The 20,790-nt window shown below is 39.2% G+C and overlaps 1 pseudogene; it reads left to right on the forward strand.

Annotated features, from left to right (window-relative positions):
* Nucleotides 1-19,174: 19,174 nt before the first annotated feature.
* LOC149097892 (uncharacterized) lies at nt 19,175-20,368 on the forward strand (annotated as a pseudogene).
* Nucleotides 20,369-20,790: the final 422 nt, after the last annotated feature.

The following is a 20,790-nucleotide window of genomic DNA, read 5'->3' on the forward strand; positions in this document are numbered from 1 at the left end:
TATATAATATCAATATATATGATAATTAACTCATTCGTTTTATGGGTGGGTATTTATGTCATACCTTTAGAACGTTTTCACTCACGTGGCCAGCGGCCATGTAAACTTATTGGAACAAAACAAAATGTTTACATCAGACAAAAGCTAAGTAAGTCCCACCGCTTGCAACCTCGTTCCCAGGGTCCTCTCTCTTCTTCCCTCGAGAAAGTACCCTCGTTGCGGCTGGTCACGTGTCTGCTAGCTTTTGGCAGTTCCAGAAAAATGATTTGAGGGAGGGGCAGGACAGTTAAAGTTTGTCTCCACTGAGCTCACCTACTGAGCCCAGCAGGGAGTGGAATTTGTAACTTCAGCCGAACTCACAGCGAAGGCATTGACACATTCGATATTGGAGTTCAATGCATCAAAGTTCGGCTTAAAGGTTAGCTCTGCATTTGGCTGGATTTTCCCATCGATACTTGGACGGTCTCTGGAATTTGCGGTGGTGAAAATAATGCATCAGTCAATTCCAGCAGTGACCATCCCCCCCCCCCCCGGGCTAACCCCCGGGCATTAGCATTTTTTTAAAAATATGGGCAAATTCCCCGGGGTGGGGACACATGAGTTGTCTAAATGCCCCGGGGTGGGGACGAAGAAAGAGGACAAATGCCCCGCCCCCGGAATCGTCGCCTTCCAACACCTCTGCAGTTTTTTTAATTAATCAGTGAATAAAACGGTCAACAGTTCAGTATTTTAATGCAACGGTAAGACTTCAGGGACAACAGTACGTGTTAGTTGATTCTGATAATATTTATTTCTTTATATTTGTTTTTAACAGTTTGCTAGAGGATAGCTGGGATTGCGGCGGACGTGCCCCCAGCCGCGAGCGATGATAGGCGCCTGTATTCGCAAGCTACTTTTTCTGTGAAGAATCAAGGCATTTTAAATGATCATGCATTGCATTTTTAGCTCGCAAGATCTGTCTTGAAGATCGCATCATTTGAATTCGCAAACCTTAAGTATTTTAACTCCACTTTCATGAATTTAAAAAATGCTAGGCTAGTTTTGAATGCGAAATGCGAAATAGTCGTGTTCATGTCAGTGATTGTTCTGTGATAAGGGACCGTTCATTTTTTATAAGGTAGGGGGGGCTGGTGGGATTTGGGGGGGGGGCATGCGAAAAAAAATGGCTTTCGAGGGGGGGCCATCCCAAAAAATTAGGGAAAAAGGGGGGCTCATGTGAAATATTTTAGTAAAACTTTAAAATGGCATAATGTTTGAATATCAAAAAAATTGCTATAGAATAAACATAGAAGGCAGGATACAAATTTATTACAAACTCTCCTTCTGCTTTAAAAAAACGTTTGGCGAAAAAAAGCATTTGTAGCTACTGAAAAGAAGTATTTAACACTTATTTTCGAATGCAACTTTCACTGGCACTCATCTTCATCTTCGCTGTCGTCGAGTTCTTCGTTGCCGCTTGTGCTGCTATGGGAGTCTCTTTCACCAATGCTGCAAGAAGCAGCAATGCTTTCCGTCAGAGTGTACTCTTAAGGGTACATGAAGGTGTAAACATAATCTCTGACTTCCTGCTCAAGGTTTGTGGTGATTCTGCTTCTTGCAGCATTGGTGAAATAATTCCCTTCCAAGAGCTGTGCGATGTATGGCCCATCTCTTCTAAATAACGACGTGGCAACATCCACAACTTTAATACACTCTTCCGGGACGGCCGTTCTAGGAGGGTACACAAGGCATTTTGGAAAATCATTTCCTAGCAGGTTTCCAACACAGATTCCATAAACTCGTTGGACGATGTTTTCAGTCCGCTTCCTCTTTCTTTCATTTGACTTTCTGTGGTTTTCTTTTTTCCTTCTCCTTTTGTTGATGTGCTGTTTGAGTATGCCCTTGAATATGCTGTTATAATTGCTCTTCTTATTTTCTAGTGCCTCCATGTCCTGCGTGACCTTCGTCAACTTAGCTTCTATACATTTGATCTGTTTTACATTAAAACTGTGGGCAAATTCTTCGCCCTGCTTCAAAGCAAGCCAATTGGACTGAAAGAGTGTGGAATCGTGTTCCTTTACATTTTTCAATATGACATTCAACTTTTCCACCATTGCTCTGTGCTCTTTGATGGAGAAGTTCAGTTTTCGTCCATCACTGGGCTTCAACCGGTACCCTGGCATGGAAAACTCACTCACCCTTTCTGAACAGCCATCCGCACTTAGAAAGATTGCTTCTTTTGCTTGTAAGATGTCAAACTGCCTGGATCGTTCAGCTGTAAACCTTTTCTTAAACGACTCGTTGATTTCGCCATTATTGCGCATTTTGGAATGAGCCTCTTTCATGATGCTCATGTAGTAATGCACTCTTTTCCCGATTGGAAAAGCCCTTCATGGGTATGTTATGGTTTAAATTTAGTTTTGGCTAAAAGTTTCAAACCAATTGGATTCTCATTTCTCTTTGTTCTGAATTATGACAATGAACTTGAGACATTGAAAATTAAGAAATTTTAAACCATAGATAAATTTAAACCATAACAAGTATGCTAAAATTTATAAAAAGTAATCCACTATTTGCAAGATTTGAGAACACTCATAGCTTTTTGATCTACCTGCACAGGGCAACATTTAAACATGCCTGTCACTAGAGTAGAGGGAAAAACCTTCCAAATAAAGACATCTGTAAATTAAATGTAACAATGTGTTTCACACAACACATCAACAGATTTCCAGTTTTCTCATAACACTTTGTACTTGGTTCAGTATCACAATGCAGGAGCAAGGAAAGACTCTGTTCCAGGCCACTGTTACGTCCGTAAGATTGAGAAGTTTATGAATGAGCACTATGAGGAGGGGGAGAACTACAGGGGGTTTCTAAAGTTGTCCTGTCAGGAAAAGGAAGGAGAAATTTGTTCTCTTTGTTGTGAATGGACTGGACCACCCATAGAAAGATACCCTAAACCAGTTCCTGACCATTCCTGCCTACCGGAATACCACTACCTCTCCTACCAGAAGACCCCAAAAGAAGGGCGTGATCCAGATGACTGGCAGCTAAGGGTCCAAGCGAAGAAAGAGCATGGAAGTGGCAGGCTGGTTTTATCTGACCCAGAGAACGTTGCTCTGTTTGCAGATAAGTTTATTGTCAAATCAAAGTTTGTGGTGGATTATCTTCAGCATCTTGAAGTGCTGGAATTAAAAAGGAAAAAGAGAGCAGGAGAAAAGGCAAAGTTAAGTAGGGACGCAAAATATAAATCACATGAGGATTATCCTTGGACTGAGTTGTGCGAAGATCTAACCAAGCTTAAAAAGCTCCGTGTTCCAGAACTAAACAAGTACTTGAACCACCAGGGGCTGAAGCAGCATTTGAAACGCAGCAAGAGTGAGAAAGTAAAGGCAATTGTAAGACATTCATGCTTGCAGCAGAAGAGTCCTCTCAGAGCTGGCCAACCAACACTGAGAAATGCCAGGACATTGACACAAAATGACAACAGGGCAAGTGCTGACAGCAGTGAAATGGATGGAAATGACAATGATGAGTATGACAGTGATGCCATTGACTCTGGGGGAGAAGATGACTAAAGTGACGTCATTCTTGCATTCATCAATTCAGATGAGGAAGATGCCAATGAGAGGCCAAATGCCACACGCTCAGGGCGAGCCATAACTAGGAGATCCGAAATTGACTTCTCTTTCTTTTGATTTGTTTTTTAAACAACAGCTCTCTGTAGTATAGGGATTCTAATTTTGTCTTCATAGTGAGCACAATAACGTGAAGTAGGGGGATAATAGAGAAATATTAAAAAAGTTGAAATCTAAATATTGTTTGTTCAATTTTTTTTTTGGGGGGGTCATCCCAAAAAATTACCGCTATAAGGGGGGGCCATATGAAAAAATTGGTAAGCTGAGGGGGGGTCGTGCGATTTTTAAATGGTGCATCCCAAATCCCACCAGCCCCCCCTCCCTCATAAAAAATGAACGGTCCCTAAACAAAATATAGTTCACCTTGTCGCTTATATTTACATGCTTACAAGTAATGAAGAAATATCTAAAATTGAGGAAACATACCTTTAAAAACATCTGCAAGTTTCTCTAGTCCCTGACGGACAAGCCATTGTTCGACAAACGCCTCGTTTTTCCCGATGAACTCATCCATGGCACTTTCCAAAACACGTGTGTCGAATGCCCGGGGGTTGCCCCGGGGTACGCAAATGCCCAGCCCCCGGGCCGCGATAAAATTGCGGATGCCCCACCCCCGGGACTGACAACGTGAGCAAATGCCCCGCGGTTGCCCGGGGGGGGGGGTGGGCACTGCTGCAATTGACTGATGCATAATTGGCAAAGAACTTGGAAATGACGACCACAACAATAAATGAACCGCGCGGTGAATTTAATTTCATTTTTCATTCCGCAAAATCACAACGTAGGTGTTTACTCATTCGTTTAGAGTTAAATACGTCGTTTGTTCGCCTACAAAGGTAGTTTTGAATTTCATTGAGTTACTCCCATCGACGGTTTGACGGTCATTCCATTCTCTTGCGGCGAAAAGAAATTACGAATAACTTGACATCAACAACGACTGAGTGCTGAATACCTTGATTAAGCAGCTTATATTTTTCGATCGGCAAAATCACAACGGAGACATTGATGCCTTCGTGTAGAGTTTGATACGTCCAGTGTTTGGCCGAGAGACTAACTTTGAATTTGATTGAATTCATCCAATCGACAGTTTGACGGTCATTCGGTTCTCTTGCTGAGAGAAATTTTATGAAGAACTTGATAACAGCGACATCGGTCGCGCGTTTGCAAAATCCAACGGCTTTCGTTTTAAAACTGTTCTAGCGGTAAGTCCAATTTTCGGCTAAGAAACTAGCTTCTCATTTAGCTGAATGCATCCCGTCGCTAATTTGACGGTTACTTAATTCTTTTGCTGTGAAAAACTGATTAAACTAATCCGAAACAGGTTGTTGAAGGTTTTTTAAAAAGCAGTGAAACAATAAGCAAAGCTCCCTCTCAGTTAGCATCTCATACTCATAGAAGTTCAGATCATAGCAAAGAAGTAGTAGTCAGGCTGGAGCTCTGACAAACACACTTGCTTCACTTTCAAGATAAGCAGCGCAACATTCACCTCCCTAGACAGTATTAACAAAATTTAAGTTGAGGACCCACCCTCTGTGCGGCTTTGGTTGGCATACGTAGACAAGTGACCAGCCGCATCGAGGGAGGAAGAGAGGGGACCCTGGGAACGAGGTTCCGCTGCTTGATGGTTTTGGAACAACAAATGCAATATGGCTGTCGTGACGTCATGTGAAAACACTTTATTGTAGCATCAGTTGATAAGTATGGGTTATTGACTAAGTGTGAGGTCAAGATGGCTAGATATTGGCCAAGTTCTTTTTTTGCGTGTTTATGGACTGAGACGGAGTTGAGGTCCATAAAGTCGCAAAAAAAAAGAACGAGGCCAATATCCAGCCATCTTGACCGAACAAGCTTGGTCAATAAAGGATTTATTATATGGCTTTCGGGGAATTTTCCTTGCGGGACACGGCGGGTAGTCCCGAGCGGGCAATATAGCTCCAGCTTGCCCACGCGGGTAGCCAATCACAGCGCAGGGTTTGATTCATCTTGCCCGCTCACGGAGCTAGCCATATAATAAACGGTGGTACAATTCAGAGCGGAAAAAGGTAATAAGCATGCGCGAGTTTTGACTGTGCGCCAGGCCTCAAGTTAGAAAAAATGGCGGGAATTTCGTCGATCGTGTAAACGAAAAAAGTTATGAACTTTGCATGCTTCCCCAATATGCCCGGTTAGCGGCAACATTTTAACGTCACTAATGGAATGCTGGTGTATTGTTTTCGTAGAGAATCAATTTTTTTGCGACAAAATTAACCTAAAGACGGTTTCCGAACCCTTTATTTTCCCTCAGTGTACAATTTCGTTGCGAAGACACATTTTATCCACAAACACTCTTTACATATTGCATACATATAAGCAACCCACTGATCAGAATATATATGCAGGAGAGTCTCTCAGCAGGTAGGGGGAGACTTATTTTCTTAACAGTGTAATACCGAAAACAATTCGCGCGTGCTCAAGTATAAATAAATCAACCGAGCGGCATCCTCGCCTACTTTATTACAGTCTGCCTCTCTTTCCAACCACTGCAGCTTGCATTAATAGCTGAGCCCGCAAGTAGGGCTAGCGATGCGCAGAAAGCTGTGCAGTACGTTTTTCCGCTCTGAAGCGGTGCAATGGAACCTGACTCGTCCCCAGTCATCTTCATACCAAACGCGGCACGGCGCAAGGTCCCTCTCTATCTTTCTCCCTACCCATCTCACACTGCGCTCCCACCTCGCCCCGTTCCGCACGCTGTATGAAGTTGAGAGTAGACAACTGGGGACGAGTCATTCGAAATGCAGGTACAAATGTAAAAAAAAAATTGAAACTTCAATCGGTACATACAGTATTAAACATGGAAAGATGAACATAATTGTTTCGAGTAGCCGTATTAACGGGGTGGGGTCAAAAAAACTATACCATTGACACGGTTTCCATCTACATTAAATAGCAGACTGTCAACTATATATGCAAGTGCCATTTCTGTGTTGTACTGCTTTCTGAATCCAGACTGGTTCTTATAAATAAGGCCATAAACATCGAGATATTCGAACAAATGATCATGCACGTGGCGTTCAATGATTTTTTAACAGCACCGGAATTACTGAAATGGCCTATAGTTGTTGACACGCTGGCTCTTTTCTAACGACAGGGAATCGATCCTGACGAGAGGGACAGGTTAATGAGCTTCGCTATAGAGGGCGCAAGTTCCATTATGCTATATTGCAATGGAAAGGTGAACGTAACTGGTTCGAGTGGCCTTATTAACGGAGTAAAATTGTACAGGATTATACAGGTTCAGATTTCAGAATGAGGCTGTTGCCCGTGTTAACGGGGTGGCTGGACTAACGGAGTTTTCTTCTATTAAAGAAACTGTAAGGGCGTTTCGCTGGGATAACAAAAGGCTTGCCGTAATCACGAGGTGACCATACTAACGAGGTGATCGTGAAGCGGAGTTCCACTGTAGTGTTCACCTGTCAAATAGCCTGAAATGTCAGTCATCTCCCGCCCTTGGCTGAGGACGGGAGATGAAAGTATAGCTGTTGGAAAAGTGCTGGAAAGCCAGCAGCCCCCTTAACCGGAAAAATCTGGAAATTCCAGAAGGAAAATCAAATAAGACAGTGGCCAATTCTGAGTAAGAAATTTTCGAAATTTAGGTTAACTTTGGAAAGTTGTCCTCTTTTCCGGAAATTCTGGAAAATTCTGTTCTATTCAACTGAAAATTCCGGAATATCAAACCGGAATTTTTGGTGGAGCCGAAAGCGTTCCGGACCACTGCCATTTTGTTGAACCACTCCAACTAAATACAAAGGTCTTTTCGTCAGATTACGACTAGAATACGAGTAGTCCCTATTTCGCTTAGTCCGACGAGCGAGACCGTATATAACACGCGAGGAAAAAATGATCGCGTGAAATCCTGGGGGCGAGAGTTGGCGAGGCCATTTTTCCCAGCGGTTTCCTTTCGCGTCACGCTCGAAGGACTAAGCGAGAGAAGGACTACTCGTAGTCTAGATTAGGACCATGTGGAAAAAATAGATCTTACGGCAAGGGCTATTGGAATCAACAAAGAAAACTGAGGGTAGCCACGCATTTTCCCAGGATAATTAGCCTTGAATCCCGAAAAAAACTGACGTCAGCATTTTTTTGAAAAAAAAAGGAAAAGATATTCCTCTCAGATTTCCTTAGAATTTACCTGTATACAGAAAAGCAAACCTTCAAACTACGTGATAAATGATACATAAAAACCACGTTTGGTAGGTTAATAGTAAAATTATCGTCGGAACAGCGCTCTTAGCGTCCCTAACAGCTGTCCCTGGTTTAGCCAAATTCAGTCTAAATAGCTTTTCGTCACAGCCAAAAACTAATCACTTGTTTAATAGTGTTACCACCCATTTCGCAACATAAAATGCTGGAGTAATTAACTATGCTTTTTTAACTGTCAAATGAGTTGTATTCATCTTTACGGAAAACTTTTTCGGTGCCCGTTACATTATTTTCCTGTCACTTTCCTAGTAAGTCTAATATGTTGTTAACTTGTTTTACTTGCGCGCGCATTACCCCATTGCAAGTGCATGTTTGCGGTTGGATTTCAACATAATTTTCTACAAAAAACAGCTAGTTTTTCAGATGGAAGTCGTTAACAGTTTGTGGCTAGCAATATGCCGCTATTCTGGTATTCCTGGTTTAAGTGCAGCCTCATTAACTTGGTTACAGTAGGTTGATTCAACCCTATCGCGCGTGTGGCGTGTAAACAATGCCTTGCGTGACGCGCAAAACGTGTGCGCACTGACAAACAGAGGCACGCAAGGCGTGCAAGAGTTATTTTTTTTGTGTGAAGTGTCGGAGATAGGAGCATTCATGAAGGTGTTTATCAGTAATGATTTGGTTAATTTGACAAGTTTTTTTGGTTGCAATGTACAGCAAGAAAGAAACCGGGAATTTATGATGTACATGCCATGTTACAAAGGTCATGGTAAGATAGCTAAATAGTAAGCCATAAAGTGTTTGACTGAACAAACTACAGTAATCTGACACGTCTCCGCAGGGTCCGAAATTAACTTTTTTCGGCAGGCGCCAACTGGTGACTGAAATTTTTTTCGCAGTCGCCATATGGAAAAATGTGGTCGCCAAAAAGTGTCAATAAAATTTTTCCTTCGCAGCGAAAAACAAACCAAAATTTTTGGTCGCCAAGGGCTTGCCGGCAAAATATTTGCATTCGATGTAATCAGGAATCAAACCACTGCTGAAATCATGTTTTAACCACTTTGACAGATCTGCATTTCCACCGTTTGACGCCCACAGAATATCTAAATCTTCATCTAATTTCTTCGCGAATGTTCCGTCTCCACTTTGTAATAAATTACGGAAAGATTTCAGAACATCTTTGGACACCACATCGCCTGAATAAATATTCGTGGCGAAAGAACGAATGGGGCCTCCCTTGCTCCCGCAATACGTTATGTTATGGGAAACCGCTGAAAAAACATGGCGGCGAAGCTCCGCACTGATCGCAGCTGTAAAATGTGTGGTAGATTTATGATAACTGGAAAATCGGTTTTATACTTTAAAAGCAGCGGCAAGGTAAAAAGGAAGTGACCAATTGGCGGGCGGCTTTGAATTTTATTTTAATCGATTGGCTGAAAATCAAAGTTCTTGTTTGTGCAATTATCGTAGCATGAAATAGTTAATCGCCCGCTGGCGACCAGTTGTAAGATTCTGGTCGCCAGTGCAAAATTTTTAGTCGCATTGGCGACCAGGAAAGTGCAATTTCGGACCCTGCTCCGGATTAATGTAGATATCATCTTATTTTCTAACGGCCAATTTGATTCGTTCTTTGATACAGCCCGCACTGTGATTGGTGTGACGCGCGCACATGCATAACTCCCTCACTCACCGATCACATAGCCCTTCCAACCCCCAGGAGGAATTTTTGCTCAGAAATACTCAAGTTTACCCTTTTTACACAACACAACACAACACAACATAACTTCACCGAAAATAGAAAGAAAGAGAAAAAACTCTCTCTGACACGTTGACAGTCTGATGTACTTAAATTGCACTTTAACTTGGTGCCACGTAGTCTTCAAAGAACATTTGAACAGTTTTCATACTTTTTACCTTTAAAAATATCGGACTGAAATGAATGTCATCAAATAAAACTATTAAACTGCTACTGCGGAGACTTAAAAACCGTCCAGAAATGAAAGCTTCTTTTTTGTTTAATATCCTCTAAACAATAGCCGATAACTTGTCAGCTTTAATTGAATTTACTCCCATATAAAAGACAAAACGTTTAAGTCACCATTTGTTACTAAAGATAGCAAACATCTCGTGGGAAAGAGTGGTGACGATTCGTCACCTCTAATTGAATTTACTCCCTTGTGAAAAACAAGAGTGTCAAATTACACTTTGTAACTAAAAAATAAAAATATCTCGTTATATTTGCATGCAATAAGAACAAAGCAATCGTTACCCGCACTTACTATTGTAAACGTTAAAACTGTTTCAAATCTAAATAGCCTCGTCTCCTCTAAAACATGTCCCAAGAACTAGAAGCAACGATTCGTGACCTCTAATTGAATTTACTCCTTATGAAAAACAAAAGTATCAAGTTACCTCTGTGACTAAAAATCAAAATATCCCGTTTCATTAGCATACTACTAACTCACGAACTGTTTCAAACCTCAAGGCTCATCTCGTTCATAACTAAAATCCTCAGCCTAACCCACAGAAAATGTCGAAGTAAACCCAATATATGAATACTTCCTCCTCTTTTACAGAAGAATAAATATGGCCGTTCTGAACTCTATCGGGATCAAATCTTCTCACATACCATTTACCTTTACAACAAGAAATTTGATTGGCTGTTCATAGTAGATCCAATCTGATTGGTGTGACATACACACATCTCTCACTCATCCATTGACCCGTCCATAACATAACCGACGCGCCGACTAAGAGGTATTTTTACAAAAAAATTACTCAAAAATAGGCACCGTCAATAAAAGCAAAGTTGACTGTTTTTCTCGAACGTTTTTCTGGGAGCGTGAACAGTATAAACATCCAAGCGCCCGTTCGATCACTGGAATAACTCAAGTGCTTACCACTTAACAAGTTGAAACTTTTGTCCGCAGTCCTTTCCCCGAACTGTTTCTGCATTTAAACCAAAAATTTAATTCTTCAGTTTTTAGCTCTGCTGGGTTTCTGCCAGCGAGAGATGAGCCAGGAATATCATCCTCACAAAGCAAAACAGACATGTCAACCCAGTCACTTCTCCGGTCATCTGTAATTTTTATCCTACAACGCCTCGTTTTCGCGTTTGACCGCTCGCTCGCCCCAGGGGGGCCTGCATTTGGGAATACAGTTTATGTGTCACTAAATTTTGCGTGTTTTTGACCAGACGTGGGCCGTAACGAATTTGTGATTTTTTGGCGAGTTTAAAAACTATCTAAGAAAAAAAAAACCCACCACGTTCCTAGGCTTACCATAGGCTAGACTTTCTCTAGGCGAAAAATGAAAAATTTTGATTTTTTTATCATGTGCGATATATTTCCGATATGGCTTGGTCTTGGTAAACATTCCCTCTTAAGCTGGGTTTAATCAACGCCATTCTTTTTAAATCGCGTTAATAAAGTGCATCGTTAATTTCCTACAATAATGTAGTTTACTTTTCTCATTCGCGTAAAAGTCATTTCATGACCTGATTTATCAAAGCGGCAAACACCGATTTGGTTCTTTAGGTTCCCTGGGAGATTACCAAGACCCTATATACACCCGCTGCATGCAAATTTTGCTCTCTCGCAAGTCTTCTCTACTCGACGGTAAAATTAAAGCGAGTTGCTCCACCCACCTTCCCTTCAGCGATGGCGACGCTAGCAAATCTCTTCTCCTATTCTCAATCTTAGTTTCATTTAAGCTGCGGTTCTTTTAGTTGAAATTTCGGCAATGTGAACATCATTCTGAACAATCCAAACACTACTTTGGTCCTCTGACTTTTACCAAGCTAAGATTACACTAAAACTCAATTGAGTATTTTGAGTTTGTTTGCCTACATTTTTATTAATTCGAACAAACGGATATTTCGTTGAAAATTCTAGAAACCAGATGAAACTTTTTCGTTCCACTTACAACAACAACTTTATTTGTACTCATTCAGCTAGAAATTGAATGAACAAAAATAAGTTTAAAATAAAAAGAGTACATGGCTGCCCGAAATAACCTTAATGGGCTAAAAAGACTGGGCAGCCATGCTTAGTGATTTAAACAGTTATTCGCCCAACTGATTGAACTTTATAGTCAATCACAAATACGCACGCAAAGCATGAACTAGTTCTTTAAGAGGCCATTTCCGAGTTTCTTTGTGCCTCTGTTTCAAAACGAGTCTTCGTGCAAAACCTTTCATATGAAAATAAGTTTGATTTGCATGAAAATGGACCTGTAGGCGGAACTCATTTCCATATGAATGGTTTCGCACGTAGACTAGTTTTGATAGAGAGGCAAAAGACAACTCGGAAATGGTCTACTGGCAGACCACGTACGAAGTATGAAGTCAATCAGTAGAAACCGAAACCTTAAGCTTAACCTTATTTATTTACTTATAACACGTTTATCCTTTTCGTCCCGGCTGGGACATAAGGGCGCAGTCATACAGCGCCACTGAACCCTGTCCTGTGCTTTGTTTTGTGTTTCGTCCCAGAAGATTTTGATCCATTTCTTCCAGCTCCTTCAACACTGTCCTCCTCAAGGTAGTTTTTCGCCTGACTCTCTTTCTTCTCCTAATTGGTGTCCATCTCAAGGCAACTTTTGTTGTCCTTTCATTGGCGGCAACGTCAGTACATGACCAGGCCATCGTAATCTGCGATTTTAATCCCTTTTTATCCTGGGCTTTTCGTCTCTTCTCGAGTGTGAACCGGAGGGAATGGGGTGAGATGTTGGTGCACCCCGCTTTCTTTGTCCAGAAATTTTGACTTAGCAATTATACTTACACATCTTAAAAAGCATCTAAATTTGTGAAAGAACTGTGCATTTTTTGACTTAAAATACCTACATCATTCAAAAACAGAAATTTAAACTACCTGAAAAACACCAAATTTCGACGAAAGCTTTCTCGAAAATATAGTTACTGTAAAAATTCCATGTCACGTGAACAGACTATTGAGATATCAATGCAATAGATATATGTATATCTAGTCTTTAAAGAAATAATTCCTGGCACGCTTTTTGGCCGTTACTAGAATTACCATTAAAACGAAAGTTTAACTCCTGTGGGAGACTAGGGAAAAGGGCAGGCAGACAGTCACTTCCATGGATTGAAAAAGGTGGCCAAGCGAGCCTGTGCACTTTACAATAGCAAGGGGGAAGGGAGGGAAAGCCGGTTAAATCGAACACGTGATCAGATCGAGTTCTCGCAACATTCTAACACTTCTACATCGCAGACTCGGTAATACTTCCCGTACGCTTCCCTCCTTCACAGTAAAATTTTTATTATTATTATTATTACGAAAAACCGACATAAAAAAGATGAAGACAGCTATGCATGATAATGACTTCGCACAGAAGTCGAAATGAGAATTTCAACTCCAGTGGGAGACTAGGGAAAAGGGAAGGCAGACAATCACTTTCATGGATTGAAAAAGGTGGCCAAGCGAGCCTGTACACTTTACAATACCAAGGGGGAAGGGCGGGAGGGAAAGCCGGTTAAATCGAACACGTGATCAGATCGAGTTCTCGCGGCATTCTAACAGTTCTACATCGCAGACTCGGTAATACTTCCCCTACGCTTCCCTCCTTCACAGTAAAATTTTTATTAGTATTATTATTATTATTATTATTATTATTATTATTATTATGAAAAACCGACATAAAAATCCTGAAAAAAAGAAGGCACCGGCCTTTCATAAACATAGTAGAATAGGTCTGCTGATCAATGTTATAGGATTGAACTTGATTTTTATATTTCGTGCTCCGCCAGCAAGTTTTAGTTACGTTAGTAGCTTGACGTTTATTTCTCGGTTCCAGACTGTTAAGCCAACTGTTATTCAACGGCATAGCATATTGACAGTTTGTTTACACGAAGGTATTTAGTTCAGAATTAATGCAATTTTACTGTTCTCCCGTTTTGGAGGTTGAATCAACTTCCCCACAATGCTGGTTGTTGTTTTTTTTATTATTATTATTTTTTTTTATTAGTGACGCAGTTTAGAGAGTCTTTAGACATATTTCATGGCATATTTCCTGATACATTTTTTTTTTTTTTTACCATGGATATCAGCTCTTGCATGTTTAGTGCAAAGTTCTTATGAGGAAAATTCAGTTTGAAGCGTTATGTTTGTCTTTTTGTCACAGACAGGAGAAAAGCGAAACGGAAAAATATTCAACTAATTACTATTTAAGGCCAGAGCATTTTGACATATTGTTTACATTTAATTCTTCTACTTAATTACGTAAAATGAGTTTTATCTTATAGTTTGCAGTGACTGTTCCTCTTTAGCTCTGAGACCAATCACTAAGAAGTTTCTTCTTTACACGGTAGGCTTAATGACTTTCTAAACTTTTTTGCTGGTTCTTTATATTACGCTGCAATAGTCAAACAATTTCGCCCATGGTTGCTGTCAAGAATATCGTATTAAACTCAAAGTAGAAACCGAGAGAAAGTTTTGCTTTCACTTTTGAGTTAATTCGTTTCCACTATTTCTTTTTTCTTTGAATACTGTTAAAGCAGACATGTACACTGGCAATATACCAGTCAAAATTAAGTCTTATGAATTAAAAGTGGCCCATGTTAAAAACATTACAGTTAGTGGGACGCGTCTCTTCTACGTTACAGTTATTTTACTGTTTTGGAGAAAGCTTTAAGTTTACGTCTCGCTTAACTGTCCAATATCTGAAAACACAACAGAATTCGAATGGCAAGTCTTCTGTGATCTGTTGGTAAGGGCAAATATTTTATGCAGTTCTTTACAAAAATAGAGAAACAGCTGAACCTCTCGATTAATAGAACTCTTTCAAGCTGCTACAAAACTGAGCATGGTATTGCGGGCGTTCTAATAATTAGAAATTCAAAACTTTAAAGTTTCAAATACGGGTGTACATCAAATTCGCCTAGGCTGTAGCCCTAAGTTTTATAAAGGGATCTTTCGCAACATTTTCCTTTACCGCCGAAAACAAGAAAGTTGTAGCTATCCCTCAAATGATGAGAACAATTATAGGCCAAAGAAACGACGACAAAGGTGGGCTTAAACTGTTGTATGAATTCCGGGTTGCAGCATTTAGAAAATTATCGAGGTCTGTAACTTTCAGTTGAAAGGGCCTTTTAAACAAAGACAAACATTCAGGAATTAAGCAGAGAAAAAACCTGGGTAAAGTTCGATGTTAAAATCAAGCGTCATATAGTCTGAGGCTGGCGAAATGAGAAAATTTAACGAGTCGAGTATTATTGGAAATAAAGTAAGCTACATTCAATGATCCACAGTTAGTTACGTAAAAAGACCTGCCTGTATTTTTTTTTTTTTTTCTTGACACAGATTATACGAGATTCGTCGTCGAGCTCTAATGTTGAACTATAAAGTACAGTCACGAACACGCGTTAATTCAAAATGAAACATTAAACCCAGCGCTTAGCTCAGAGACCCTTACTATATATACTAATTCCTAGCTCTCCTCTGGGAGAATAGGGCCAGCTCAGAGACCTAAGACAAAATTAATTCCCTTTAACCTTTAATCTTTCAACTGTTGCAAGAGTTTTGAACGCTTCGGTTTTTGCACATAGCGCGAAATCTAAAACAAATTATTCATTCGAATTATTTAAAAGAACGGAAGGTTTCTACATTTCAATATTCTCAGGTTAGATCAAGAAAAATACTGAACTGAACTCGTAATAGCCGGGTTACGTCTTGAGGTTGCGCAATCGGGTAGCAGTATTTTAGAGCAGAGTTGCATTGTCATCACCTGCTTAAAATTAAGATGCATAAATTTTTAGTCAACAATTATTTAATTTTCTACTAGTCAATCTTGCATAAGTGGAGGCAAAATTGCCAATTTTTCATGCTCAACCAAATGATCTCTTTGCAGGGTGACTGTTTTCCATTGCTGAGCTGCTTGTAAGACCCACTCACCAGGAACTGAAGTTTCCTATTGGCAAGGTAGGTTAAAGACACACTGAATTTTTACTGATAATTATTTTTGTAAGCATATCTTGTTTAGTGGCGAAAAAAACATCAAGAAAAAATAGAAATGCCCAATACTATAATGAGAGCTTTTCAAAATCATTATATTTAAGTGCAAAGTTAGCTAAGGAAATATTGTAAACAATTCTCGGTGAATACATGTCACTTCCATATTTTAAAGCAAATTTAGTTTTAACTAGACCACAGTTTTATTTTGGGTCCAAAAGACAGTCTTCGAGGCAGTAGACTCAAGGTTTTCCGAAAGGTAGACAGTTACCGGATAACAGTGAAAAGCTATTATTCAGGGCCACCACAACATAATAGTCGACACTGAACAGATCAAGAGAGTTAGTAATTCGCCAAAGTGAAATTAGAGCCTTTGACATCCCTGAATAACTTTGAATTTCTAAGGCAGCTGAGAGGAAGTCTTAAAGGAAAAGAAATTTTGAATAACTTGGGTTTTTTTAATAAAATAATCCATCGTCAGAATAGTTAAGCCCCGGAATCAGTTTTGTACGAGCAAAGTAAACCGGTCTACATTTGGCAAAAGCTTCACGGCGGTCCGTCAGTAAACGTTCTTATAGTTCAGTCATAAATAAAGAAAATAATGTTAATAATGAAGAAGAATTTCATTTAATGAGGAGGAGTATTCAAAGAGTGAAAGTATGCTTCATTCTTGGCTAATATTGTTTTGAGAACCGAAACGAACGATTTTTTGAAGACGAAAAGCATCAAGAAGATCAAGCAGCGACGAATGTTGGTGGGCGTAGCTTAATAACTCTTAACTTCAGCCGTGATATTTTAGATGTCAGTAAAAAAGGGAATTCGGTGAGGTTGAGAATTATTGACAAGAGACGTGTGCTACCTTAACAGCGAATGTTTAGACCGAACCTTAGCGCAATTTCCGAAAAAGGCTGATGCCTTCTTTAACACAAATCAATGAGAACTTCAGATGGTCATCACCATAACAAATGATATCATTCGCGAAGCAACACAACAAATGCTTTGCCAAGAAGTTTCTGATTACAAATCTGTAGAACGTTAAGTTTAAGTACTGTTTTAACACCAACAGAGAAACGTTTTATGCGGGAAATGTTTTCAGTCTGTGATTGTTACATTCGTTCACTGCATGTTTTTTCTTTGAACGTTTTTATGGAGTTTCTATAGAAATTCTTTTGTTTTCAGGTCAAGAAGCAAGATAAAAATAGTATTTAACTTATCTAGATGCCATCATATTATTTTCTCGTTACTTTTTGGTGCAATGCACGTTTTCTAGACAATCCAAGATGGAAATTTGCCAACATTATTTAAGTCAATAGTTATTTAGCGTTATAGAATTTTAACACTTAGTTTTCAATTGCATTTGTCATTTTTCCATTAGGCCAATATTATATCTCTCTTTGAAGTGTGACTGGCTTTCATTTACACTGAGTCTATTTACCAGGATCTAAAGTTTCCTATCAAGGTGGGTTGAAGTTTATGCCAAATGGATGATAATGTCCACTGTCACTTAAAACAGATTAATATCATGGAAAGTGAATTTCTTTTTTGTGTGCAGCTAATTGAACAGAGAGACGTTATGGTGATGTAGTAGATCTGAACGCCATACAACGCGTTTTACCTCCCCCTTGCACTAAAATTGTTGTAAAATATTGAGGCGCTTACATGCAACAATAGTGACGTGTTCTCAACAATGTTATAAATTTATGTCGGCTCAGGAGAAAGGAACGTTTTTCTTCGAGAAAAGGAAAATATTTCCATTTTTAAATTATTTCTAACTTAACTTATTTAGGTTCTTTACCTGTCTTGTGCTATTCACAAACAAATGACAAGACATCCCGAGAAAAGCAATTTGTATTGAATGGAAAATTAAACTTAACGTAACACAAAAAAACTTGCTCATTATTAGCCGCTAGTATTTGCTTCTATCCACATCAGTCTATCTTTTTATAGAGGTGCATTACTTTTGTAAGATAGATTTTCGCTCTAACTATTAAACTCGTCTTTCTCTTTACAGCAAAAATTTATCAGATCTTTTAACACAGAGACTCACCAGAGAGCATCTTGTTTACAACTGGGTAAGTTGAAGGCGTTTCAACTTATTTTCACTTATCTTCCCAGTATTTGTTCTGGTAACTTGTTTTCGTAGAAGTTTGGAAAGAACTTTAATTGGTAACTGCTGAGCTTTATAATCTTTGTTTTTACAATGCTATAACAATCACTCTTTGAGAAAACATGAAAATAAATAAATACAATATATCTAGTCAATACGTTATCAACATTATTTTACCGATTCTACACCATTTAGGACGGTCACTTCTTGCGTATTTGCGTTCTATTTTATCTCAATTATCTTATTATATCATTTTCTTTACAGTGTGTATTTATTCTCCAACGAGAAACTCAAGGGGAGAGCCTCGACTAAGTTACGTTTGAGAGTTGTTTCAACTGTTCTTTTGATACAAGTGCAGAGAAAGACATGATTGACCATCACAGTTAAACACACAACTTAAGCGGTTGTGAAATCATAGCCTGAAAAAAATTCAGATTCAGCCTTGAACGGGGTTCGAACCCGTGACCTCTGTGATACCGGTGCAGTGCTCTACCAAATGAACCATCAAGCCAACTGGGAGCTGTTCACTTTTTGATACTATGCTTTGTCGTTGAGTTTTCCCAATGTTACGGATGTTCTCTCTTCCAGAATGTTTCATAATTAAGTCCATTTGAACATTCTAATACCAAGAAAAGCATTACTTAGTTCTTTGTGCGCGATTAGACGTATCTACACGTTGTGGGGTGTGAATGGTTTAAATTCTTAGTTCAAGTTAAACAGTATTATATCATCAATGTTACAAATTTATCTTCGGTCACAACAGGAGCATTTTAGCCTGAAAAAGATAAACAACAGCATCGTTATTTTTAATTCAGATTCTGATTCGATTGAAGAGGCTATCCAATAAAACATTCAAAAGAAAAAATAGCACTATTGATGGCATCAACGCTGACCGGGCGAAAAGATCACTCTGAAGGCGAGAAGTTAAACGACGTTTGCGAAGAAAAGGAAAGACAGAATAGGGTGCTATACTGGTCTCTGAGCTGTGTAATAACCGCTTTATTTGGTTTACAATAGCAAAGATTTCTTTCAACTACACCTGACAATCTCCTATTGTCAGTAAATTTTGTAACCTGTTAAAGTTGAAGTAAGCTTTCTTTTTGATTCAAAGAAATAGCAAACTTGATTTAATCTTTACACAACTTCTACATTTTTGTGGAGTGAAATCTTGTAAATATATAAGAACCAAATTTCCTTCCTTTAAGACCCCGAAATTTAAGCATACGCTTTCGGTATTTAGAGCTTACATCAAATTATTGAAAACAAACATATCAACAAACATATTAAAAACTAGAACAGACCTAATTATTGAAAGCAACATATTAAAAACTGCTTTTCAACACCTCGAAAGCCTAGGAATTACAGCACATGCTCTCGAAAATAAAATCTGCACATTTATGCAAGCTTTTCTTCCCTGGTAATTGCATGTCTTTCACAAGCAGAAAAAGAACCTGGCACTAATAATTCATTTCTTTCCACAGGCAGACGAGTAATTACTTCTAACAGTAATACGAAAAGGACAGAGCTTTGAGATGCTGTCTTTATCTGACTGTATACCCTGGATGACTGTAGGCTTAGCCGAGAGTGTTGCTATAGTAACACTCAACCTCTGTACGATAGTTGTGTTTATAAGAAACCGTAATCTCCGCAAGCGTAGCATGTACCTGGTGATAAATTTGGCAGTTATAGCTATGTTGGTTGTAGGAGTTGCTGTTTATGATCTGGTCTATTTGTCTGGGGTAGACTGTAATCTGTGGGAGTGGCATTCATTTGAAGTTTGGACAGTTTATTTTATAATAGTACTAATAAGGTTATTCGTCTTTGGTTCGTTAATAAATATCGCCATCATCGCTTTAGAACGGTTGCACGCAACGTTCTTCCCTTTTAGGCATCTGTGCTAAAAAAGTGGGTTTATCAATTAATAATTGCCGCTGTTTGGGTTTCATCTGGGTTGGTAACAATAGCTTATATACTTCTCGCACAGTTTGATGAATCATATTACAATCTTTACTTATATTTTAGATTTATTTCAATTTGCCTTTTGATCATTTGTGTTTCTTACACGTCCATTGTTATTAAAGTCCGTTGTGGAGCGCAGCCTCAACACCATGGTGCAGCCAGTAGAGAAAGAAAACTGACCGTGACATTGTTAATTGTGATTGTTGTATCTCTTCTGTTGTACCTGCCATTCGTTATATGGCTTTATGTCATTTTTATCAGTAACTTAAAAGTATGGTCGTCACTAACCCCTTCAGTGCGCTTTCAGTTAGTACATGCAGTGTCGGTTTTACTTTATGCAAACTCTCTTGTAAATCCCATATTATACACTATCCGCATGCCAGAATATAGATCAGCTTTACTTGCTCTCTTCCGCAAACAACCTCAGCAACAAAGACAAGTTGCAGTTCCTCTTCGTGACATGTAATGCAGATACTATAAAAAGCTATTCCAGTTTCTGTGTCCAGCTTTGTTGTTTTCAAACATGATATTAACCCTCATTCTATAGATGAACGAGCACGATGAGAAAACAAAAGAATTATCGTCGCGAGAAGGTCTGACCTACCGATTTTTCGTATCTCCAATGGAAACAAAACTTAGAGCGAAAAATCGGACTGTTGGAGAAATCGGAGGTAAAGGTAGACTGTGCGGATGAGGAGTGGGAAACGACTTTTGGTTCTAGTTATCGGGAGGCTTCAGAAAATGAGGGTTCGAGAAATCGCGATTTCATTGTAGATTAAAGGAAATAAACAAAACGCTGTGCTTCAGGAAGAAAAGTATATCTGGTGTTTTATTGTCTATATCTTAAGTTTCAGAGTAGGTGACTAAAACTGATGTTAAGTTAATTGACGATTTAATTTATAGTCATGTTACACCATCTTGAGTGCGATTATGATATTGCGGTTTTCTAGCACTCAACGTG

Source organism: Orbicella faveolata, unplaced genomic scaffold (genome assembly GCF_042242905.1).
Source record: "Orbicella faveolata isolate gen_17 unplaced genomic scaffold, um_ofav_v1 contig_46, whole genome shotgun sequence".
Classification (NCBI taxonomy): domain Eukaryota; kingdom Metazoa; phylum Cnidaria; class Anthozoa; order Scleractinia; family Merulinidae; genus Orbicella; species Orbicella faveolata.